We start from the raw sequence: 24,284 nt of genomic DNA, 5'->3' as shown, positions 1-24,284 counted from the left end.
CTGTGTGTTGTTATTAGGTTTTGTGAAAAGTATGTATGGGTTGATATTCAAGTTTAGAGTACATCTAAAAGGTTGATGCGTTTCATGTTTGCTTCTATTGTGATTTTTAGGTTGCTTTCATTAAAAATATTGCAGACATGTTTTCTATGTTTTCTATGTTGCGGGGTGCGTCATTGCATATGGCTAGACCGTCATAGAACCCAGTGGTGTGTCTGATCTTGTTAGGTAGTAAAAAAACTAGAGAGGTGCCAAATAATTCACATGTCTCAACTCCATTAAAACTTACCATTGTTACATCAATCATGATTGATGAGTATGTCTTTGTCCCAAGCTTGGTTGGCATTGGTTAGGTACTCATTTGTTGTATGTATGATGTTTATTTGTTCTTCTGTCAAATCAGTATGTTTGGCAGCAAAATGTATTGTATTTCCAAAGATATATAGTGTGATAGAAAGGTAGTAATTGCAGACATCAAACCAAATAAATGATTTTTTTTCTTTGTAGCTACAAACCAGTTTATGACTTCATTAGTGTTGCCCAAAAGAGTAATATTTGTTTCGTTGTAAAGTATGCCATTTATTTTTTTTCAGGATTTGGTTGCTTATTTTATTAAGTTCTGGTTTAGTTGAATGTGTATATAGATATATATATATATATAAATATATATGTATATATATGTATATATATATATATTTATTTATTTATAGGTTTATATATATTAACAAGTTTATATATATATTTATAGGTTTATATATATATTTATAGGTTTATATATATATATATATATATATATATATATTTATAAGATTATATATATCTATATAAATTTTTCAATGTCTGTCTGAAAATCCGTCTATAGCTATTATTAGAACAGCTGAGCTGGACAACAATACAGACTCTAAGTCATGGCTTACCGTCATTAGAAGCCTAACCTTAGTAGAGTTTTCCCTTGGCAACATGCACAGCTACTGACTTGAAAAGTTCAGTTGCTTGACAAAGTTTTCAAACCTTTACAATTATTTTATCTTTCTCCTAATTTATTTCAACAACACGACACACTTCTCTCATGATATGTACTTTGAAAGTTATAATGGAAAATGTCGTTATATGTTAAATACAAATCAATTGTTGGTCCAAAGACTCTTCTATTACACGGGCAACGCCGGGTGGCACAGCTAGTATATATATATATATATATATATATATATATATATTTATATTTATATTTATATTTAAACATATATATATGTGCATTTAAATATCTACTATATAAACGGCAATCGTTGTGTGTCTGTCTGTTCGCTTTATAGAGTACCGTACTTTTCGGACTATTAGCCGCTTTTTTTATGTAAGGGCGTGTCTATTCTGTGGTTTTTTTCACCGCTAGGGCGCATTAACGGAAATCTCCGGTTAGTTCACGCCTCTATTATAATACGTAACCTGCTATTCATCGTAGGGATGGACGATAAATACTGATAAGCTAATAGTATGAGTTGTCTTCCCGATATATTGAGACACCGATAACTCCCAAATATGAGCAGTATAAATAAATTATATGGCGGTCTTTTTTTCGATTCGATTGTACGAAGCAAACTTAATTAATATGAGGTAGAACTAAAATTAAATTAGTAGTAAATATTAGTAGTGAATTAAATAAAATTTACTACTCTTTAAGTAAATTAATGGTTAGTAAATTAGATCTAATTAATATTTACTGCCAACATGTACCGGGAAGGTCATGTGAACATTTGTTTCTTGCAACCACTAGAAAAACGCTGTTCTCTATCTACTATATAAACAGCAATCGTTGTCTGTGTATCTGATTGATTGTCCGCCTTATAGAGCGGTCTTTCCTTTTATCGTCGTACGAATTTTGGTCGTACAAAGCGAACTGAATTAGGTAATATGTGTAGTAACGGCAAATAAATTATAGAGCGGTCTTTCTTTTTCCATTCGGTCGAACGAAGCCAACCGAATTAATATGAGTACTAATTATCGTAATTTCGTAATTTCGTAATATGGACTATTAGCCGCTACTTTTCTCTGACGATTTGAGCCAAGCGGCTTATATAAAGGTGTGGCGATTCTGTTGTTTCTCTTTCACCGCTCGATCGCATTAACCGAAATCCCCGGTTAGCACGCTTTTTAAACGGCAAGTTTTCTGCCGTGTTTAAAAGGACCTTTCCTGAGTTCTGCGGCCTATACAAAGGTGTCTATACAGCTATACAAATGTACTATTCATTAAATACAATAAATTAACGAGTAGTTATTTACATGCAATTAATATCTACTGCTAACGTGTACCGAGAAGGTCACGTAAACGTTTGTTTCTTGGAGCCACTGGAAAAACGCATTTCTCACCTACTAAATTTCCACATCAAAAAGGTAAGTGTTTCTTATACAATGTTGTATTGTCTATGAATTGCCACATCTCCACTACTTAATAACGTTGGATTTGCCGCTGTTTGTGATAGTGGGTCATGTTCATTTCCTTCAGCAGCTGAGTTACTAATTTTTTTTCCAGCTATGAGTAGGCCTACTGTAACTTACTATTACAGAACTTTCACGAGTACTCCGAGCGTTGTGATACGCTATTGTGAAAAGAAAGAGAGCAGCTGCTATCGACTTACTTTCACCCTGCATCAGCCATGACCAGCTATACGTCGCCTGCTCAAAAGTAGGCACACGCCGAAAACTGTTTTTTCATACGCCCGACAGAAAAACCAAAAATGTTGTCTATCGGCATGTGTTGCGTTGAACTAAGGGAGAGAGAGAGGGAGAGAAAGGGAGGGAGAGTGAGAGAGGGAGAGCGAGGAGGAGAGGGGGGAGAGAGAGAGAGGGAGAGAAAGAGGGAGAGAGAGGGAGAGGGGGAAGAGGGAGGGAGAGAGAGAGGGGAGAGACGGAGAGAAAGAGAGAGAGAGGGAGAGCAAGGAGGAGAGGGGGGAGAAGAGAGAGAGGGAGAGAGAGGGAGAGAAAGAAGGAGGGAGAGAGAGGGAAGAGAAGGAGAGAGACGGAGAGAGGGAGAGAGGGAGAGAGGGACAGAAGGAGAGAGAGAGGGAGAGCGAGGAGGAGAAGGGGGGAGAGAGAGAGGGGAGAGAGGGAGAGGGAGAGAGGGGAAAGAGGGAGAGATGGAGAGAGGGAGATGTAACTGCATATTTGGAGTTGTTTTACAGTATGAAAGACAACTCTCGATAAACCTTATGCTGCGTGTGAATCTATGCCTGTAGACGGGTAATGCAGCAAGTATATATATATAAACTATAATAATTACTGAAAACTTTCAAAACATTTTACAACTTAAAGTTTCATGGTCGTTACCATTCATCAAATAAACTTAAAATTTTACCTGATGAATGGTCACAACCATGAAACTTTAAGTTGTAAAATGTTTTAAAAGTTTTCAGTTCTTAATATAGTTTATATAAATGCCCTATTTTAATATTGAGCACTCTCTTCAAGTGAACTGCAACCTTCTTTTTCATCTGTATATATATATATATATATATATATTTATTCATTTACAAATATACGTTATATAGTTATACCTATGTATATTTATATACCAATAAATTACAATATATACAAATATTAATACAGCTATATATATTTATATATATTAATATACCTGCATATATATTTCTCAAAGTATGTTTTAGTTCAATAGTAATTAATTTGTTTGTTTTTTCTGTTTGCATTACAGTCCATTTTTCAACTACAAATTTTTAGGTCTTTTTGTTTGAAACTTTGATTGCAGCACCATAGAATTAATTATTAACTCTATTAGGTTAACAGTGTTTTAGACACTAATGCTGCTACGTTTCTTGAGGCTAACATTTTGAGACTATTCTGTTTACATAGAGTTTCTCTTTATTTGCGCTAGAAACTTCTATTCAAAATGACATCAGGTACAAGGCTTTTGTCTGCTTAAAGATGTTTGAACGCTAATATCGACTATCTCAACTATGCAAATGAGACATTGAGGTCAGAAAACATGGTGGAAAATATCGAACAACCAGAATAATATGATATGGTTTTAGGCGGAAGGAACAATCAGAACGCAACTGGTCGAGCAAGTTTGAAAATGCCAACATTTGTTTTAAAATGTTAATTTTTGTTGCTCCTTGGGATGTATTTACAGTTTGTTAATGTAATTTGTTCTTGAATATGTATTTGTAGCGTTTGATAAATGATTGTTGTTAAAAAACTTATAAATAAATTTGCATAGGTATAATATATTATTCAATAGCATGATTGCGTAATCTGAACTTAGAATCTTAGAAACTTAGAAATCTTAGAATCTGAGCTTAGAATAGACCAACGCTCGTCACTCCAGTTTTATTGCACATGAAAAATCCTGTTTTTCCTGCAAACTGTGACAAACATACAAATAAGTGTAATGAGCTTGTATGCAATCTTGTTAAATATATTTATAAAATGAAAATATACCTGCAAATTTAAAATAGTATAACAACTTGAAAGCTCTAACTAATTGCAACCAGGCTATAAGATCATTGTTGGTTATTTACAAGACCTGAATATCAACATTTTGAGGCATGCGTCAGCTTCCAGGTGTGTATTTATGCAAAACTCTATGATGAGTGGAAAGATAGTTAGCAAATTTCTTGCTTCCAAAACGGTTGATGTCACGCCGCCCAAAAGAGGGTGCAAAATATCGGCCAATCAATTCGCAAGGGAAAAAGTTAAATTTATCTTCTCAACCTTCCAACGAAGTGCTTGAAAAATACACTGCCGCCCTTTATTAGAACATCACCTCTAATCAAACATCACTCTAAGGAAAGGGTGGAAAAATAGAGCACTATTTGTTCGATACAAAATCCAAGATTTGTCTTTCTCTGCTAATCCTTTCATGCTGGTATAATTTTTCCTGCAACATTTAATGGTGCCTTCATATCTACTGCTACCATGGAAGTCTAGGTGCCAAAATATTTATTGTTTAATATTGCTAATAAACTAATATAAAACTAGCGGTAAGCAATGAGCAATCATGGAGATCTACAGGCATCTGTAAACTAGAAGTTGTCCTTCCAATGAAGTAAATGTACATGCATTTTCTCACTTTATTAAACACTTATAGTATTTATGGAACACGACTATGTTACAGGGAATGTTACAGCAATCAGTTGTTATACTCTGTAAGCATCAGCTAATTATAAAATTTTCAGACTTCTGTTTTTGATCAAGTATAAATAAGCATACTTCTTCTACTAGGCCACCTTTGACCCATTTCAAGTACCTTTGTTTACCCTAATAATTGCAAAAACTACCATAATTATTTTACTTGTTTGCAGTCTGGTGGCCATAGGGCATTGTTGTGTCAACAGGTGGCAAAAGATTTGGTTTATGACAACTTAGTACTTTTATTATATTTTTAACCTAGTCATTATTAATTCAGTCTCCAGTCGCTATTTTAGTTTATTAGCGAGGAGTAATTGACAATTAAAAAGTCAGTAGTAATACAAGAATGAAAACTGTTCTCATGCCATGTGCAATCAGTCAAACAAGCTAATCAGAGTCATAGACTTACATTTGTGTGATGTTGTAGTAGGGGGTACTTAATTACGCCGATAGCAATTAGGTTTGTAGTCTGTTTCCGGTCTCGCCCAGCCACTTGTCAGCGTTGGTAGTAACAGTCAAAAACTTTAATTCATTATGTATACTGATTTCCAAAGCTAGTTATCATGGATTGCATAACTCACTATAATCAAATACCATATTATAATGTACTAAAATGCTTCAGTAATAGTAAAAACAGCTGATAGTCAAGGGTTTTGCGAGCCGTGGAGTACCATCTACAAAGAGCCTGAGTGATCAATAGCAAAAAACAAATTCATCCCAATGGCTTGCCCAGGTTAACTCATGCAAATTCCATCCTGAATGCTGGATGATGTTCGCTAGCAAATCAATGTATCAGAGAACTTTTGAAGGTGCAAGGAGTATCAAACCTCTTGAGAAAATTAAAGTGAAAATAGCAAACTCATTTTACTTTGTTCTTCAAGAAATAATCAAACGATCATCAATCAAGAGGTACATGTAGATGTGTTCTTTTAATGAAACATTCTGCATCCTCTTCACTTAATCATTTGTTTTTCAATATGATGCAGCTCACTGTTAGACTATCATTTGTTGGGGTCACCCGTATCAATAACTGATAACTGTGGATACTATATTACAATAAGTCATTGTCAAACCTCTTACTCCGCATGTTACATCTAGGTAGCTACGACAACCTACCGTTTCTTTTTCAATAAATATCATTACTATATGGTCTATGTTTTTGCAACAACTGATGCCTGCAGATTTATCTGACATGCCTTTGCCTGCAGGTTCAGCACCCAAACAGTTGATGTGGAAGTCGATGCTTTTGCAAACTGCATCTTTAGTTTGCACAAGTCTATGTGTCTGTGTAGACTGCAGCAATGAACCAGCTGATGGGATTGAGGATAGTATTCATATAAACAGTAATGATAAACTTTAGGATTATATGTAATAGTTTAATTAAATACTTTGTAATATGCTTTTTATAGCTGATTGAAAGTTTTCGATGTAACATTATAAACAGACTGTCTACCTTGGTAAACATGCTACATTATATAATAAGCGTACAATGTACCAATATACACATACAACATCTTATGATATTCATTAATCATCCAGAAAGTTTTTTATCATCAAACATAATGCTTCAATGATGTTTCATCGTGCTACCAGTGTAATAAATCTAGAACGAAACAAAAAAAATTGATAAATAAAGACCAGTTGAATAAAAGAGAAACAAAACATACCAACGGAAAGTATTGATAAATACTTTATCTTTGTCACATGTTGCCCAGCAGCATAATATTTTTATTTAAAAGATTAAAAATTGGATTCTTCAGTTAGTCTGCGTCACAACCAGCGTACCCAATTAGATATATATTATAGCCTGTCAATCAGTAGTTGTACAGGTCCCATCGTAAAATGTATGAAGAGGGTTTCTGGCTGACCAGTGGCTAAGATGCTGGGAAGAAATGTCTGTAATATTGAGTACCTGGCGACTGACTACAACTCAATAAATTAAATTTCAATGAAATATGAGTTAATAAAGAATATAACACAACATAATGCAACACATAAACCTTATAACACAATTCAATGCAAGGCAGTCAAATATAGCACAGCATAACACAATTGTTATAGTATTAAGTACGTTACATATGGATACAAGTTTATAATATTAACATAATTATGCAACAACAAAATAATGCAGTACAAGTTTTGCATGACACAATATAATAGTTTGAAACTAATAAAACCATCAGTTAAATAATAATCATACAGTTGATTAAAGGAACTACACTTTGTGTTGAAATTGGTTTGACATTTCAAAGAGCAATACAACCTCCATTTTTGTAAATAGGCAAGTTGAGTCTTAAAAAATATCAGCAGAGGCATGCAATGTAACAAATAATCCAATATTACCAGTTTATACAATCTAAATATATAATAGCTATTCTATAAGTGAAGCCCAATAATATAAGTAGGACATAATGTTATGTAGTGCTGCCGTTTTTGTCTAATAAACTTAAACAAATTAAATTAAGGAATGTGAAATGAGTGTATGAAACACTGAGTGTCTAAAGACACAGCAACAATACCTATGACAAAGTTTATTGTATAGTTTACAACCCATATGTAAAATATGGACTAAGAAGTTGGATAATGATTCATTATAATCAATAACTATCAATTATTGATTCAGCTGTCTACAGTGAACACCAACAAAGAATATTTAAGCAAGAAGCTTATTTGTTTTGGAAAATGCCTGATTAAGGGAAAATAATGCATCTAATCTATGATTAATGAATCATTTGATTTCTTTTGAAGTATGATAGTAACGAATTTGCTATCATCTCACCTTAGTTTCTTCAGGGGTTTGAGATTCCTTGTAACTTGAGAAGCTCTTTGTTATTTCGACTCATTAGCAAACCTCATCAAGCATTCAGTGTGGTATTTACATAAGACAAACACTGCGAGTTGCTACGATGACTACGATGAACTACGATGACTACGATGACTACGATGACTACGATGACTACGATGACTACGATGACTACGATGACTACGATGACTACGATGACTACGATGACTACGATGACTACGATGACTACGATGACTACGATGACTACGATGACTACGATGACTACGATGACTACGATGACTACGATGACTACGATGACTACGATGACTACGATGACTACGATGACTACGATGACTACGATGACTACGATGACTACGATGACTACGATGACTACGATGACTACGATGACTACGATGACTACGATGACTACGATGACTACGATGACTACGATGACTACGATGACTACGATGACTACGATGACTACGATGACTACGATGACTACGATGACTACGATGACTACGATGACTACGATGACTACGATGACTACGATGACTACGATGACTACGATGACTACGATGACTACGATGACTACGATGACTACGATGACTACGATGACTACGATGACTACGATGACTACGATGACTACGATGACTACGATGACTACGATGACTACGATGACTACGATGACTACGATGACTACGATGACTACGATGACTACGATGACTACGATGACTACGATGACTACGATGACTACGATGACTACGATGACTACGATGACTACGATGACTACGATGACTACGATGACTACGATGACTACGATGACTACGATGACTACGATGACTACGATGACTACGATGACTACGATGACTACGATGACTACGATGACTACGATGACTACGATGACTACGATGACTACGATGACTACGATGACTACGATGACTACGATGACTACGATGACTACGATGACTACGATGACTACGATGACTACGATGACTACGATGACTACGATGACTACGATGACTACGATGACTACGATGACTACGATGACTACGATGACTACGATGACTTCACTTGGTTTGCTATATATATATATAGCAAACCAAGCAAGCATTTTTAGCAAGGCTAATTTATAGGTTGTGCTTGCATAGCGTATATGTTATATGAGAACGAATATAAAAACACACAGGTCTACTGAGGTGTTATAGCTCAGTGGTAAAGCATCCAGAAACCGTAAACTGGAATGCCTCATAGATCATCCATGAGAAAACCGCTGAGAGTTCGAATCCATCAGATGGCAAAAAATCAAGACTTTAAGATCTATGGCTGGATTTCCGACACACGAACACACGGACTTTGAGAAATATATATATATATATATATTGGAGAAATATATATTTGAGAAATATATATATATATATATATATATATATATTTCTCATAGTCCGTGTGTTCGTGTGTCGGAAATCCAGCCATAGATCTTAAAGTCTTGATTTTTTGCCATCTGATGGATTCGAACTCTCAGCGGTTTTCTCATGGATGATCTATGAGGCATTCCAGTATACGGTTTCCGGATGCTTTACCACTGAGCTATAACAACTCAGTAGACCTGTGTGTTTTTATATTCGTTCTCATATAACATATACGCTATGCAAGCACAACCTATAAATTAGCCTTGCTAAAAAAGCTATATAAACATTGCCATTAAAACTGCATTTTAACTCTCGACGAATTTAACGGATACACGCTTGCTATTTATTTTAGCCTTGCGTACCCATATTACGATGCTACTGTAACAAAATATTCTAGGACCTAAGTTTATGCGTTTAAACTTAGTTTACGTTTTTTTTGGTTCAAATTAAAATACTTTTGTTTGGATAAATATTTACAAGTGTTTTATTGAACCTTTATTTTAATAGCGATAGAGTATATTACCAAGCGCAATTTCCTTTTCTCAACAGACGGATAAGACGAAGTTCGCAAACGCACACGACAATCACAAAGGTTCCTATCAGCACTCACTTTGTGTACTAACTTACACATCTTTCTTTCTAAATCTAACCAATTAGTAATTTGTAATTAGTTTTACATTTTACAAAAAACGTTTGTAAGATTATTTATTAGATTATCTGTATGATTTATCGTGTAACGTTACAAGTGTCAGTTACTCCTCGCTATCTTATATTTACACACATTTACATATTTTGGGAAATATATATCAATATTTACATTCTCCTATTACATTCTTAAACTTCTTATAACTTTTGAAGTTTATAATATTAGTTTTTAAAGTTCGTTTCATTATTGTTATTATTTCACCTTGCATTTTTTGAAACTAAATTTGAGTATCGTGTTTGAAGTTTTAACATTATTCATTTTCATACACTGCTATTATTACTTAGTCAGTTTCCAATCTTTATTATTAATATTAGTAACTCGTAATTAACTTTACATTTTACAACAAACATTTGTAATGTATTTGAAAACTGGCCTCATATACGTACATCAGATTCGCTGGGAAGAGTATATACCGTTCATCCAACAAACGTAGAACGTTTTCACTTGCGCACTTTACTACACAAAGTTACGGGACCTACTTCGTTTCAACAGCTTTGAACTGTCGACGGAATCGTTTGCTCAACATTTAAGGAGGTATGTCTCAAACAAGGATTACTAGAAGGTGACAGACAGTGGCACAACACTCTTCAGGAAGCTTCAGTTTCAGATTCACCTTCTCGGTTGCGTAATCTGTTTGCTGTTATTCTTATTAGCTGCAATCCTTTTGATCCTAAACAATTATGGCTAGATCATAGAGAAAGCATTAGATAGATTAGCCCCAGATAGATTTACCTAGACTTTGTAATGGAACAAGATTGATCATCGAAAATCTATCTCCAAACCTTATTTGTGCTACTGTGCTTACCGGAGCTGCAATGCGTGAAAACGATTTTATCCCTAGAATACCACTAATTCCGACAAATGTGCTGTTTCAAATTAAACGTATTCAGTTTCCTGTTAGATTGTCATTTGCTTTGACTATCAACAAGTCCCAAGGTCAAACACTAAAAACTGTCAGCATTCACCTTCTTACACCTTGCTTTTCTCATGGACAGTTGTATGTTGCGCTATCCCGAGTAGGCAGTAAAAATGGTATATAAATTCTCTCGCCATTCGGTCAGACAAAGAACATTGTTTACCCTCAAGCGCTTCAGTGATACACTAGTAGTATGCTCGGCAAACTTTCAAGGATATCTTCCTCAGCAACAGTAACTTTTCATTGTTATTATTCATGCTATTTTGGTTTTTCGTTTTGTATATCATATTTCTATCAATTCATATTTTTTGCAATCATTGTGGTAGAACAGACTACATTTAACAATTGCTTGCTAATTATTTCATGTTTAAACACCTTTACTGATGTCTTATTTTTTCTGTAAATTGTTTAGATTGGCACAAACTCCCTTGCTCATGAAATGTTTTGGGGATTTTATATTTCCAATGTCATGTAATAAACTTCAACAATAAAATTCTTGAGATATTAAACATTGTATACATGTTCGGTGGTCTATATGCCTACTGGGGAACCCACCACTATACAAAAATGGGTAATGCGCCATTTGTCTACCTCTTGGGTGGTATGGAGATGACATGTCCACAAATATTACAAAACTTTTATTTCATTCATGGTTTTTACGTTGGTTCTTTGAATTTAAATAAATTTTTCGATCATTTCTATTTAAAGAAGTTCTCTTTGTTTGTATGAATATTTTAAAAAATTGTTAACGTTTTTTTAACTCTTTGTTTTAACATATTTTAACTCTAATTTTATCACTTATCTGTTTGCGAACATTTTTTTATCATAACGGATAGAAAAACAAAAAAACAAAGTCCTAATTGTGAAAGGAAAAAGCTATAATGAAGGGAAAATATTAATACAACAATAGAACACTATGAGCAAGGTTGACTCAGAAGCATGTTAGATAAAAAGTCAAATATGTGAAAGTGGTTTTTAATCACTGAGACAACATCTAAGTAGCTTCTATGCGCTGCATATTGGGATTCATAAAGCTACCGTAAAAATGTATACACTTTTGATGGTTTATATGCCTACTGGAAAACCCGCCACCTTAAAAAATGGGTAATGCGCTATTTGTCTACCTCCTGGGTGGTGTGGAAATGGCTTATGTCCAAAAGGTCGTTTTTTGAGCAATACCGGGTAGTACAGCTAGTCTACTATAAATTCCTTTTGTTATACAGTCCACGACCAAAGTGATATTGGAAAAAAGAAAGGGTACTGCTGGTTAAGAAATGTAATATTAGCAGTCAAATAGCACTGCAGTGCAATAGGATAACTGCAATGGTTGCTGCAATAGTAGCTGTAATGTACTGGGTGTTATTATGTACAACAAACAGCAATAATGAAAGAAAAGATTATATGTTTATATCTCTCCCTTTGCAATAGGAGAAATGAACTAAAGGAAAATATTATGTTTATATCTCTACCCTGCATTAAGATAAATGCAATATTATAAGTAAAATGGCAAGCTGCTGTGTAATATGGCCAGTTTGAAAGTTGGCTGTGTTGAATGCAGAATGGTTTTGATAGCGATCTGTAACCAAAGTAAAGAAATGGATCATGATCACGGAAGTCATGGTTAAGTTGGGTGTGTGAGATTTAGAGTTATCTACACTAGCAGAAGGAGAAAATTCTTAGTTATCTTGCAAAATAAGTTTTATTCCAGCTTAACTACAGCAGAATTTATAGTCAATAAACTGAATGCATAATTACCATTAATGCGAAAACATAGGTTTGAGAAAACTGGTGTTAAAGTTTGAGAAATGAAAACCAATGCTTTATTTGGTTTACATTTTAAAATGTCATAGCAACCAATATTAACAAGTTGTGATATTTATTTATATTTCTGTATTTATATGCAAAAAATTAAGCTGAATTTAAAAATTTAAACAGATTTTAGCTGGTTGTCATAGAAATAGATGTATATCTATAAGAACGTGTAGGCTTATAACTTAATTTTGCAGATATTAAAATGGCTTGGCAGTCCCCCGATATTGGGCACAGCTGTATAATTATCACCAACAAAATCTTTAAAAAAATAATAACATTAACATATTGCCCAAAATCGGTCACTATATACTTCGATCTTGTATAAATTCAAATGACTATTCTTATAATTAAATCTTAAAATAATCTTATAAAATCGAATAATTATTCTTATAATTAAATATTGTCATAATCTTATAAGAACCGTTAAAAAAGTATCATTGTCATTTTCTTTACTTTTACTGCTTTGGACATCAGTTGGAATACAAAAGTACTCATTATAAGTGTCCAAAATGTCAATTACTTTTAAATCGGCAAAAAAGAAACGATTTCTTTTCAGTACTTTTACGTTAATTACAGAAACCTTCGGTGATTGGACAATGCCATAGACTGGTGAGATGTGTACGTTTTTCTCATGAAATGCACACGACTTAATGCTTCTACTCTCTGTTGCCTTATCGGCGTTCCGTTGGCCGGTCTTAACTTTCATTAAAAAAGGCTTGTTAAGTTTTAATGGCGATTTTAGGCCAAATTAATCTGTCTATTTACGTATAATCCGATCAGATGGGTTAGTTTTAAGATATTATCTACAAATTTCAAAGACTTGATAACATATTTAAATAGGTTTAAATGTGTTTTCTATCGTTATTATAATTAAACCACTCTCGAGGAAAATGGTTAAATTTGTTGATGAGATTTCGGTACAAGGGTTTGCGACGGCAGTTCATGAATAGTTTTCGTGAGTTGTGTGCACATATGCATTCATCATAAAGTTCCCAAACAATCGCCTCGTTGGTGTTTGGTCGTGGGATTATGAGTAGTTCTCTCCCTTAAACAGAGTGTGAGAATTACGCAAATAAAACTACTTATCAGCCATTAAGTAGTTTCATGTGCAGTTGAGGATTGAATTTAAACTTGCTAATGTCGGTACACCCAAAGGAGAATGCTAAATATAGGCGACATTCTCTTTGCCTGTAAAATTGCTAAATTTAAAAAAAAAAAGTTTCGACGAGGTATTTGAAAGATACGATGCCACACATTATTTAAAGTTAACCTCTAATAAAGTGCCACTGTAGAAAAAGGGTTAAAAATGAGAAGGCCACAACATTCAAATAAAGCTTTCTCGGTATTTGTAAACATATAGTAAACCGTGGCTACAATAAGTTTTGCTATAGTCAATTATGGCTACAATAAGCTTTGCTATAGTCAACTATGGCTATAATAACTTTTGTTATAGTAAACCAAAGCTATGATAAACTTTGCTATAAACAACCATGGCTGTACTAACTGTTACTATTGTGATCCATGGCTATTGCTATAGTCATGGATTTTGCTATATCCATAGACTTTGCTATAGTCAGCCCTAATTATAACATACGTTTGTTATAATGAATCATATAATTGTCCTTGTATTGAATCAAATAACTCATCTTTTTACTTTTATCAGTAATATGTTTTAATACTATAAGTATAATGATAATTTGAACACTATGCAAGTAAAATAACTTATAATAAAACTTGAGTGGTTATATTTCTAACCAGTGGAGCTTTCTGTCACACTGTAATACCAAGGCTACCATATGGTATTATGCCATAGAATAAGGAATTTTGACAGTTTTATATGATGAAGTAACCCACCAGCGTGATATTCAGGTCTATTGTTTTTAGTCTGATCCAATGAACTATTTATTGCTTGTCGTTTCAGATCATGAAGATAGGTGGGGTTACAGAGCCAACAGTCAAATCCCACCAATCACAGAACAGTTAAGCTACACAAAAATTAAAACTCATGTTAGAAGAATTATAGTTGGGAATGCAAGGCTGGTCACTACAGAACTCCCTAAGGATGATTCGCTTACTCCTAATTAGTTGTCTCTGCTTCAGTGTCATCTTGGCATCATTTCCAGGTGAGTGATTCATACACAGAGAATAACACTGTTGCCTAATCAATAGACTAACAGTCTGCAGATGTACATGATGTTGTATCAATAGTAGAACATTGTAACATGTTTGTAATTATGCATTAATCTTATATAATTATTTTTCAAAGATTGCGTGTGTCTAAAATTAAATTTAAAATCTAGTAATTATAATTCCGCGTTATAATGGATTTGAACCCATAGAAATTGCAACCGGAAGTTTAAAAATCACATGGTGCACCACTGAGCTATAGAAGACTTTATCAATTACTGTACATACGCTGAATAATATATTAGTTGAAACTCTATAAGTAATATTAACTTTATAAAACACTATGCTTTTTTGTGCCTTCATGAACTTTTATTTTCGGTTTTTTGACACCAGGTTCGCAATCCAATTTAACTACAGGATTACAGAAGGTCCTACTGTTCATCGCTCTTACTACATAGCGTATGCACCTTTTTCTATTTTCTTCCCCAAAATAACGTATTAATTGAAACTCTATGAACTCTTTTTGCCCTAAAAAACGCAGACTTTTACATGCTTTCATGAATTTCTATTTCCGGTTCTTTGTAAGGCTCAATTGCTAAGTTGCGGTCAAGGCCAATCCTCCACACGCGGCCAATTGTATTATTTCAAGTACATCTAGGAAAAGCCTCTAAATTCTTTCTTTGTTTGGTCAGACAAAGAAAGTACGATGCCTCATTTTTACATTTGTACCAGTATTGAGCGGTACCAGTATCTTCGTATTCAATGTTATGATGGATAGCCTCTGTTGAAACAGTAACCTTTTTTAAACACAAGCTTTTATGTGAGAACTGTTATTAATAAATCAAAAACTTCCAGATTTACATTTTTCTTCTCAGTTCATATTATTTGTATTATTATCAAATCATTTTTTATTGTAGTCGTAGCAAAACAGACCTAATTTAGCTATTAAGTGCTCATTATTTTACATTCACATTTAAACCCCTTTATAGTTGTTATATTTTTAGTAAATTTATTAGACCTTTCCACCTTTTATCCTGATATATAGTTTGAAAATTAAAATGGAAAATGTTCTTATATATTAAAAATAAATGAATTTCCTGTCCAAAGACTTTTTTATTCCCGAAGCAATGTGGGGCTTTCAACTAGTTTACTAGATGTACAAAGGTTCTCACCTGCGACCGCGGCATGTAGAGTAGATTAAAACAAATTGGCTATAACAAATGACTGTATAGCCTTTTCCTCTGTATATCTTCCAAACTATATGATATTTACAAATACATAGTTGTATGATATATTTGAAAACAAATTTCTCTATTTCCACCCATATATAAAGTCATATTTTTTTAAAAATAGAAACTCAACAAAATGATATTTACTATATCCAAATGATTGATATGATGAAATGTAGTCCCTTCTATGTACTCTGTATTGCTTCCTCTTTATATATCACCTATAGGTGTCTAATAACAATGTATTTGCACCAAGTTTTAGTTAATTCAACTAGAAAATATTGGTATTCTTCTATCATGTGTGATTGTTTTTGATGTTTAAGGTGGCCTGACCACTAAGATGTGTCAAGATTAAAATCGACAAAACTTTATCACGCTAAAAACACTCAGAAAAAAAAGTGTGCCATTACTGGCCTAAAAATTCACGTTGCTCCAGTTAACTCAAACCTTGTATCAATCGTATCTGGATATTCCTTTTTGTCTTTATTCCTAAGATATGTGGCTCTCACAATGTTGTACAGGCAAGTTGGTAGTGATCACTATTCTGCTCTTGTAAGTCCTTCTGAGTGTATCCAAAATACGAATGATTTGTAGGTACACGACTTCCTCTGTCTACCATACCATGTTTCACATATTACATGTCATGTCTCATACCATGTTTTACATATGACGTCCCCACAGCCTTCCAGATAGTTTTAGACAGCTTTAAACACACCCAATTTGGATAATTGGGTACTAACAGAGTATTAAACTTTGATTATTTTGGATGATTTATTGAATGTAGCTTAGAGGTGATTTGACATGTAGGTGAATTAGCGACAATAAAAATCTAACTAGCTATATAATATAACATGGCAGAGTCAATAGTTATATTATACCACTGTCGATAGACCTAGTTTTATAAGGTCAATAATTTCTTGGACATTTGCAACACACTTGAGACCAGAACCAGAACCAACGAAAAATTTGTTACGTGTCGCTGTACCTTTACTAACTTATTGTTTGTCCATAAATCAACACAATCAAACAAAACTTCAATAGTTTTGGTTTGAAGCATCTGGCATAGCATATATGGACTGCCAGGTAATTAAAGTAAACAGCAATGAAATGCCACGACACTGACAGCAAAGCTGTTTCCAAGTCTGTGACTGACAGTGATTATTAAGGACAATCTCGGTCTATTTTCAGTACAAGAAATGTAGCCCTAAAAACCTAAGACAGCTGTCACCTTTCATGGAGTAATCAGCAACGCTCCCAAACATCACCAATAAGAATGTGAAGGTTGCTGGTTGAGCCATGCTTTTGATTAGCAGAAGCTAAAACTGAGCAAGTTTCAGGTTATTAACGCAACCCAGTGCATCCAGAATGGATATTTGTATTAAAATAACGAATGTGAACAGAGAGGTTGTTTTGGTTACCAACTTAAAAAATGTGACAACAGGGATTTTAAAATTGACTATTCTGACAACAACTTTGTGTGGTAGGACCCCCATGATTAGTAAAATTGTTACATTTAGATTAGTATATATACATGGGAGACTCAAAGTTAAAGATATATTACCTTCCTTCTCCTATTTTCTATTTCACCATAATGCTGCTGACGTCTGTCAGCTGTAACTATAAGCTGTGTTGCTGCATCGTTAATCAGTTGATGCTGAAAAATGTTGGAGTCAACTTCATTGGAACTTAAAGCATTGTTAAATCTCAGTCATTCATCAATAAATTGTGTTGATTCAGGGTGCCTGGTCCAGTGAATCAGTGAAATTCTTAACCAAAAAACTCCGAAAGATCAATAGCCAACGAGTTTTCTAGCAATAACATTTATTTTGAATTATATGAAAAATTTGTGCTCATGATTGGATAAAGGATAGATTCTTTACTTACTGCTCTCAAACTTTTTTCATATACTCTGACTATAATATATGTCACGATAAAACCACCCGCTAAAGTCTGAGTGTTCCAAAAATGATCTCATTCAAACGCTGATTTATGGATAAGTAGGCCTATAGTTCTGGCCTATAGTCTACAAAAACATAAATGAAATAAAATTGCAGCAGATATTTTAACCTTATATTGGTTTTAATGTCTTTTTAATGACTTCAATCGTGCAATGAAATCTTTATGAGAGTCAGTTTCCTTTTTCTATACCATCAAAGCTGCTAATTTAGAGTTTAGATAATTGCATTAGACGAATAGAGAGTCTCCATTTTGTAAAAATATTGTTTCAATTGACCATATCAAAAAGTACCACAGAGATATGTGTCACTAGACAGTTAGAATAGCCAGAATAAAAGCTTTGATATTGTTATGTTAGCTGGCTTGAATTCATCTCAACCATATGACTCCAACAAGCAATTGAAATCCATCTCTGCTTCTAATGATAGAAACAGAAACGGACATCTTAATACCTAATCTTCTTATAGCTTAGCCAACATAATTATTACAATATTGACTAATAACTGGATAGAGAGATAATATAACAAATGTCTGGAGGCTTAAAAAAGAACGCACTGTTTCATAACATCAACATAGATTGAGCCTTGCTCAATCTTTCTGACAGCTCCTGGTAACCAATTTAATCCTGCACACAAACCTGTATAAGCTCTGCTGTTTATACAACCTTGCAAATTCATACTTCTTTCAAGAGGTTTGCCGCATAGCAGCACTTTATGCCAGACTGCTACAAACAGTTCTGTTTATAGCCTGTGCTCTCATGTTATATACCAATTTCTCAGGTCAACATACATTATAGCTTATAGCTTGTGTTCACGTCCTATAAACTAAATATTCAGACCGACTGATATCTGCCAAACATAATGTCACAATAACCAATAGTTACGCGGATGTATAACATTCCGTTAACCTTTTCACTGCCCTTCATATACAAGTTTAGCTTTTGTCTTACTGCCAGCCATTTTACTGAAAATTGCTGATTCGGCTGTAGGATATGTTTACAAACTTCTTTCAATTTTCAACTTCTTTAAAAGATTTTTGTTAAATATATTATTATGCCAAGACAGTACCAAACAATGTATTCATACTATGCGCATTGCTAAGATCTGTGAAGCTATGATCGCTACAAAACGATCCTTCACATTATTCTTTACTCTTACAAAACTATTACTTTCACCACTATATTGTCACCTTTATTGTCTGATTGTTTAATTAATTATGAATCTGAGGCAGGTATTATGTCATCAAAAAGTTTTCCTGTTTCTAACACTGGAGGTGGTTTTGAAAATCATATTATAATTAAAAATTTTGATTATAAGAAAAAAGTTTGTTTTTTATTCGTAATTTCCTGATCGAAATTATAATTCACTTTGCGAATATAGACTAATTGTTAGATAATTATCATCGCTTTAGAATTATTAATGATCATAGTTTATGTAATCACAAATTTTTAATATTCAGCTAGTATGCAACCACAATAAATTTGGCCAAAAAGCCTTTACGGGAGTCGATCACAGAATTCGCATAAAATTGCATATGGAAGTGAAAGAGTTAAAGTTGGGTCTTTATAAATTTGCTACACTCACTATATTTGTGTTATTGCTTATTGATATTTTGCTTTACCAGAAAACTTGTCTTTGTCTCACGTCTCCAAGCTTTACAAAATGTCTGCAACTCTGTGGTAGAGCATCACAGCTGCATATATTTGTATCCGTGTTTCCAACTCAAGGTGTCTTGCCATACCTGATCTAACTGTTTTCAATTTGAGTGTAGATTCACTTTTGTTTTTTCTTATGTTTACAGTGCCATAGTCTAGTAGCCACAGGGCACTTTTGCGTCTTTTTTGCCAAGGAAGCACGGAGACGGGGTACAAAAAGTCTTAAGTTTAATATATAGAATATTGCATCCCATACATTTTTACTATACCTACCAGATATATTGTTGTCAAACAGTGAATATTTGCTATTAACAGATGAGTAGAAATACATAAAGCATGAGCACTTCGCATGAGCCATGAGCCATGAGCAATTAGCCAAATTAGCCAATCAGCTTCGTAACCTTACCAATGGAAAAAGGTGATCATTTTAAGTTCGTATGAGATGCGGAGCAACTTCTACAAACATTCAGAGATTCATAACAAACCAATTAAAGCCATATTTAGCAGCTCCCAGTGTTTATCTTATGTAAATACCACACTGAATGCTTGATGAGGTTTGCTAATGATTTAAAATAACAAATAGCTTCTAAAGTTGCAAGGAATCTCAAACCCTTGAAGAACCTAAAGTGAGGTGATAACAAACTTGTCAATATCATACTTCAAAAAGTCAAACGATTCATTAATCAAAGATTAGATCATCACTTCATTTAAATTACTTAACTGAGTTTCCTTCATTTAATCATGCATTTTTCAAAACAAAAGATGTTCTTGTTTGAGCCTTGTTCGTTGGTGTTTACTGTAGTCAGCTGTATCAATGGGTGATAAGTGTTAATTATAAAGAATCATTGTCAAACTTCTGAGTCCATATTTTACATATTGGTTGTAAACTATACAATAAACTATGCCATAGGTATTGTTGTTGTGTCTTTAGACACTCAGTGTTTCATACACTCAATGGCTTAACCTTTTTACAGGTGGTGAAACATTAATATCATTTTGCGATATCGATCATAGTGGGTGGTGCGACATTAATGTCGATATCGTACTCACTACGTATTAAGACGTACTACTGGTCTGTGTTCATTTTTCTATTCAATTAAATATTTTATAGGGTGAAAGAACACATGTGATGACTTGAATAACTACATTTTAGACATGTATCTTCTCATTTCAACTTGTTTTGGGCGATCGTTATCAAACGTCCTTCAATGTTTTTTTTTTACTCAGTAAGATACTAAGCCTTTTCCCCCGAATCAAATTTTATGCTTTTATGTGAACAAAAGAACTTGCTATTGGTCTGTGTTCGTTTTTCTATCAAACTAAATACTTTTAAAGTAAAAGAACACATGTGAGGACTTGAATGACTACATTTTAGACATGTATCTTTCAATTTCAACTCGTTTTGGGCGATCGTTATCAAAATCGATATATTTTTTTTACTCAGTAAGATACTAAGCCTTTTTCCCCCCTAAATGATTTTTATGCTTTACGGTCGTTGTCGATGCCCTTTCTTTGCGCTTTTTTAAATAGCTTTTTAAATAGCTATAATAGCTAAAATAATCTAAAATAGCTAAATAGCTTAAATAGCTAGCTAGTTTAAATAGCTCAAATAGGCACAAAGGGTGTAAAACTGTTTGTACAATGCCTTGTTATATGATACAAACCTATCATACAACCATAGTGTAGCAAAAAATATCATTTCAATAAAGTTTAAAAAATTTTATATTTTTGAAAAATTAATTCACCCAAGACGAGCTGAAATAGGCCCAAAAACTCACCTGCAAAAGGGTTAATTTAATTTGTTTAAGTTTTTAAGCAACAACGGCAGCTCTACATAATATTATTTCCTACTTATATTAAGGAACTTCATAAAAAGAATAACTATTGTATATTTTATTTGAATAAACAGTAATATTGGACTATTTGTCACGTTGCATGCCTCTGCTAATCTTTTTAGGACTAAACTTGCCTATTTACAAAAATGGAGACTGTATTGCTCTTTGAAATATCAAACCAATTTCAACACAAAGTGTAGTACTTTCATTCAACTGTATGATTATTATTTAGCTGATGGTTTTATTAGTTTTAAATTATTATATTGTGTAATGCAGAACCTATACTGCATTATTGTGTTATTACCTAATTATATTAATATTATAAACTTGTATCCATATACAACATACTCACTAATATAATAATTGTATTATATTGTACTATTTTGGACTGTTTTGCATTGAATTGTCTCACGACCAAACGCGCGGATGCGAAGTTAGGGAGTTTTGATGATAAATGCATGTGCACAGAACTTACGAAAATTATTCATCAACGATGAGACGAAGCCTTGTTTGAAAATTTCATCAACAAAGTTCACCATCGTTTTGGAGAATAGCTAAAGTATACTAACGATACAAAACACATATAGGCCTATTTAAATATGTTACCAAGTCTGTAAATTATCGAAATTCTCTAAAAACCTACCCATCTGATCGGATTATACACAAATAGACAGAATTATTAGGACGAAAATCGTCACAAAACGCTTGAAAAGTTTGGTTTAATAAAAGTTAAGACCAGAAAATGAAACGGCAGGCAACAGAGAATAGAACGATTAAGTCGTGTGCATTTCTCGAAAAAATAACGCGCACATTTTACCAGTCTATGGCATTGTTTACTTGTAATCAAATTTATTCGAATGTTTCAGTAATAAACGTAGACCGTTTGAGGCGTTGACCGATTTATAGGTACGAAATTGTGGTACACAGTTTATCAGCTTATGTTTTTTTTTTCAATCACAGGTTTCATTTTTTTAAATGTTAGCAAAAATTCTTTACAACTTATGTACAAGCTAGGGCCGAACTACAACGCCCCTTGATGACGAAAACATTTTTTACTTTGCTGCAGTTTGCTAAAGTCTTCCAGACACATGAACGCTCATAGGTTTTCTATTATTGCTGTATTACTATATTAACAATATTGGTCATTCTAATAATATCAGTGCATTTTACTTCTAATATTGACCAATATTGCATTTCTCCTATTGCAGGGGAGATATATAAACATATAATATTTTCCTTTCATTATTGCTGTTTGTCATGACCAAACACTTTTTAAATAAGTTTTCTAAAAATCTATATAAATACCACAACTGCTCGATATTGTTAGCTATGACGTTTTGAAATGTAAACAAAATTGTGCATTGGTTTTCTATTATTACTATATTATTAATATTGATTATTCTAATAATATCAGTGCATTTTACTTTTAATATTGGCCAATATTGCATTTCTCCTATTGCAGGGTGAAAATATAAACATATTTTCCTTTCATTATTGCTGTTTGTTGTATATAATAACGCGCACACCCAGTTTATTACAGCTACCATTGCAGTTATCCTATTGCACTGCAGTGCAATTTGACTGCTAATTTTGCATTTCTCAACCATCAATACCCTTTCTTTTTTACCAATATCACTTTGGTCGTGGGCTGTATGACAGTGGAATTTCTAGTGTTATAAGGTTTATGTGTTGCATTATGTTGTGTTATATTCTTTATTAACTCATATTTCATTGTAATTTAATCTATTGAGTTGTAGTCTGTCATCCGGTACTTAATATTACAGACATTTCTTCTTAGCATCTTAGCTACTGGTCGGCCATAAACCCTCTTCATACTTTTTACGATGGGACCTGTACAATTACTGATTGATAGGCTATACTGTATATATCATTGGGTACGCTGGTTGTGACGCAGAATAACTGATGAACCTAATGTTTAATTTTTTAAATGAAAATAATATGATGCCGGGCAACACATGACAAAGATAAAGTATTTATTAGTACTTTCCATTGGTATCGTTGTTTTTTTTATTCAACTGGTCTTGATTTCTGAAAACCTTTGCTTCGTTTTAGATTTATTGTACTGGTAGCACGATGAAACATTATTGAAGCAATTATGTTTGATGATAACAAACTTTCTGCATAAAACATGGTTTTTGTATGTGTATATCGCTACATTGTACGCTTATTATATAATGTAGCACGTTTACCAAGGTATATACACTGCATTTCTAAGAGAAGCATAATTCGCAAAATTGAGTCATGGAAATGGCATAAATCCGCAAGCTAAGCGAGTTTTGAGCGAGTAAAACTTTATTGAATCCAAATCATGGAAACAGCACTTGCAGTTAATGCACATTAGAAAATCCTAGGCTATTACATTTAATACATTTTCACGCTTCAGTCGTTTTTGTTTTGATTACAGCATTCTCCATGCTCCAACGTTTTCAACGATCGCTGCTAAGCTTAGCGCAACAAGACTGCGTAGCTATTTATAGAGTCATCAATTAGGCTAATACTTGACCTATGTGGTCAAGCGCTGGCGTTAAATCCACATCGGCAGGTGTTCATTGAAACGCTTGATTGCAAAGTAACTCAATTTGCAAATCATTCAAATTATGTGAATCATGCGAATTATGTGAGTTATGTAAATACAGTAACAGTATGTTTATGATGTTACATCTAAATTTTTTAATCAAATTTAGAAAGCATATTGCAAAGT

Source organism: Watersipora subatra, chromosome 6 (assembly GCF_963576615.1).
Source record: "Watersipora subatra chromosome 6, tzWatSuba1.1, whole genome shotgun sequence".
NCBI lineage: Eukaryota > Metazoa > Bryozoa > Gymnolaemata > Cheilostomatida > Watersiporidae > Watersipora > Watersipora subatra.
The sequence above is the reverse complement of the archived record's forward strand: the minus strand, read 5'-3'. Positions refer to the sequence as shown.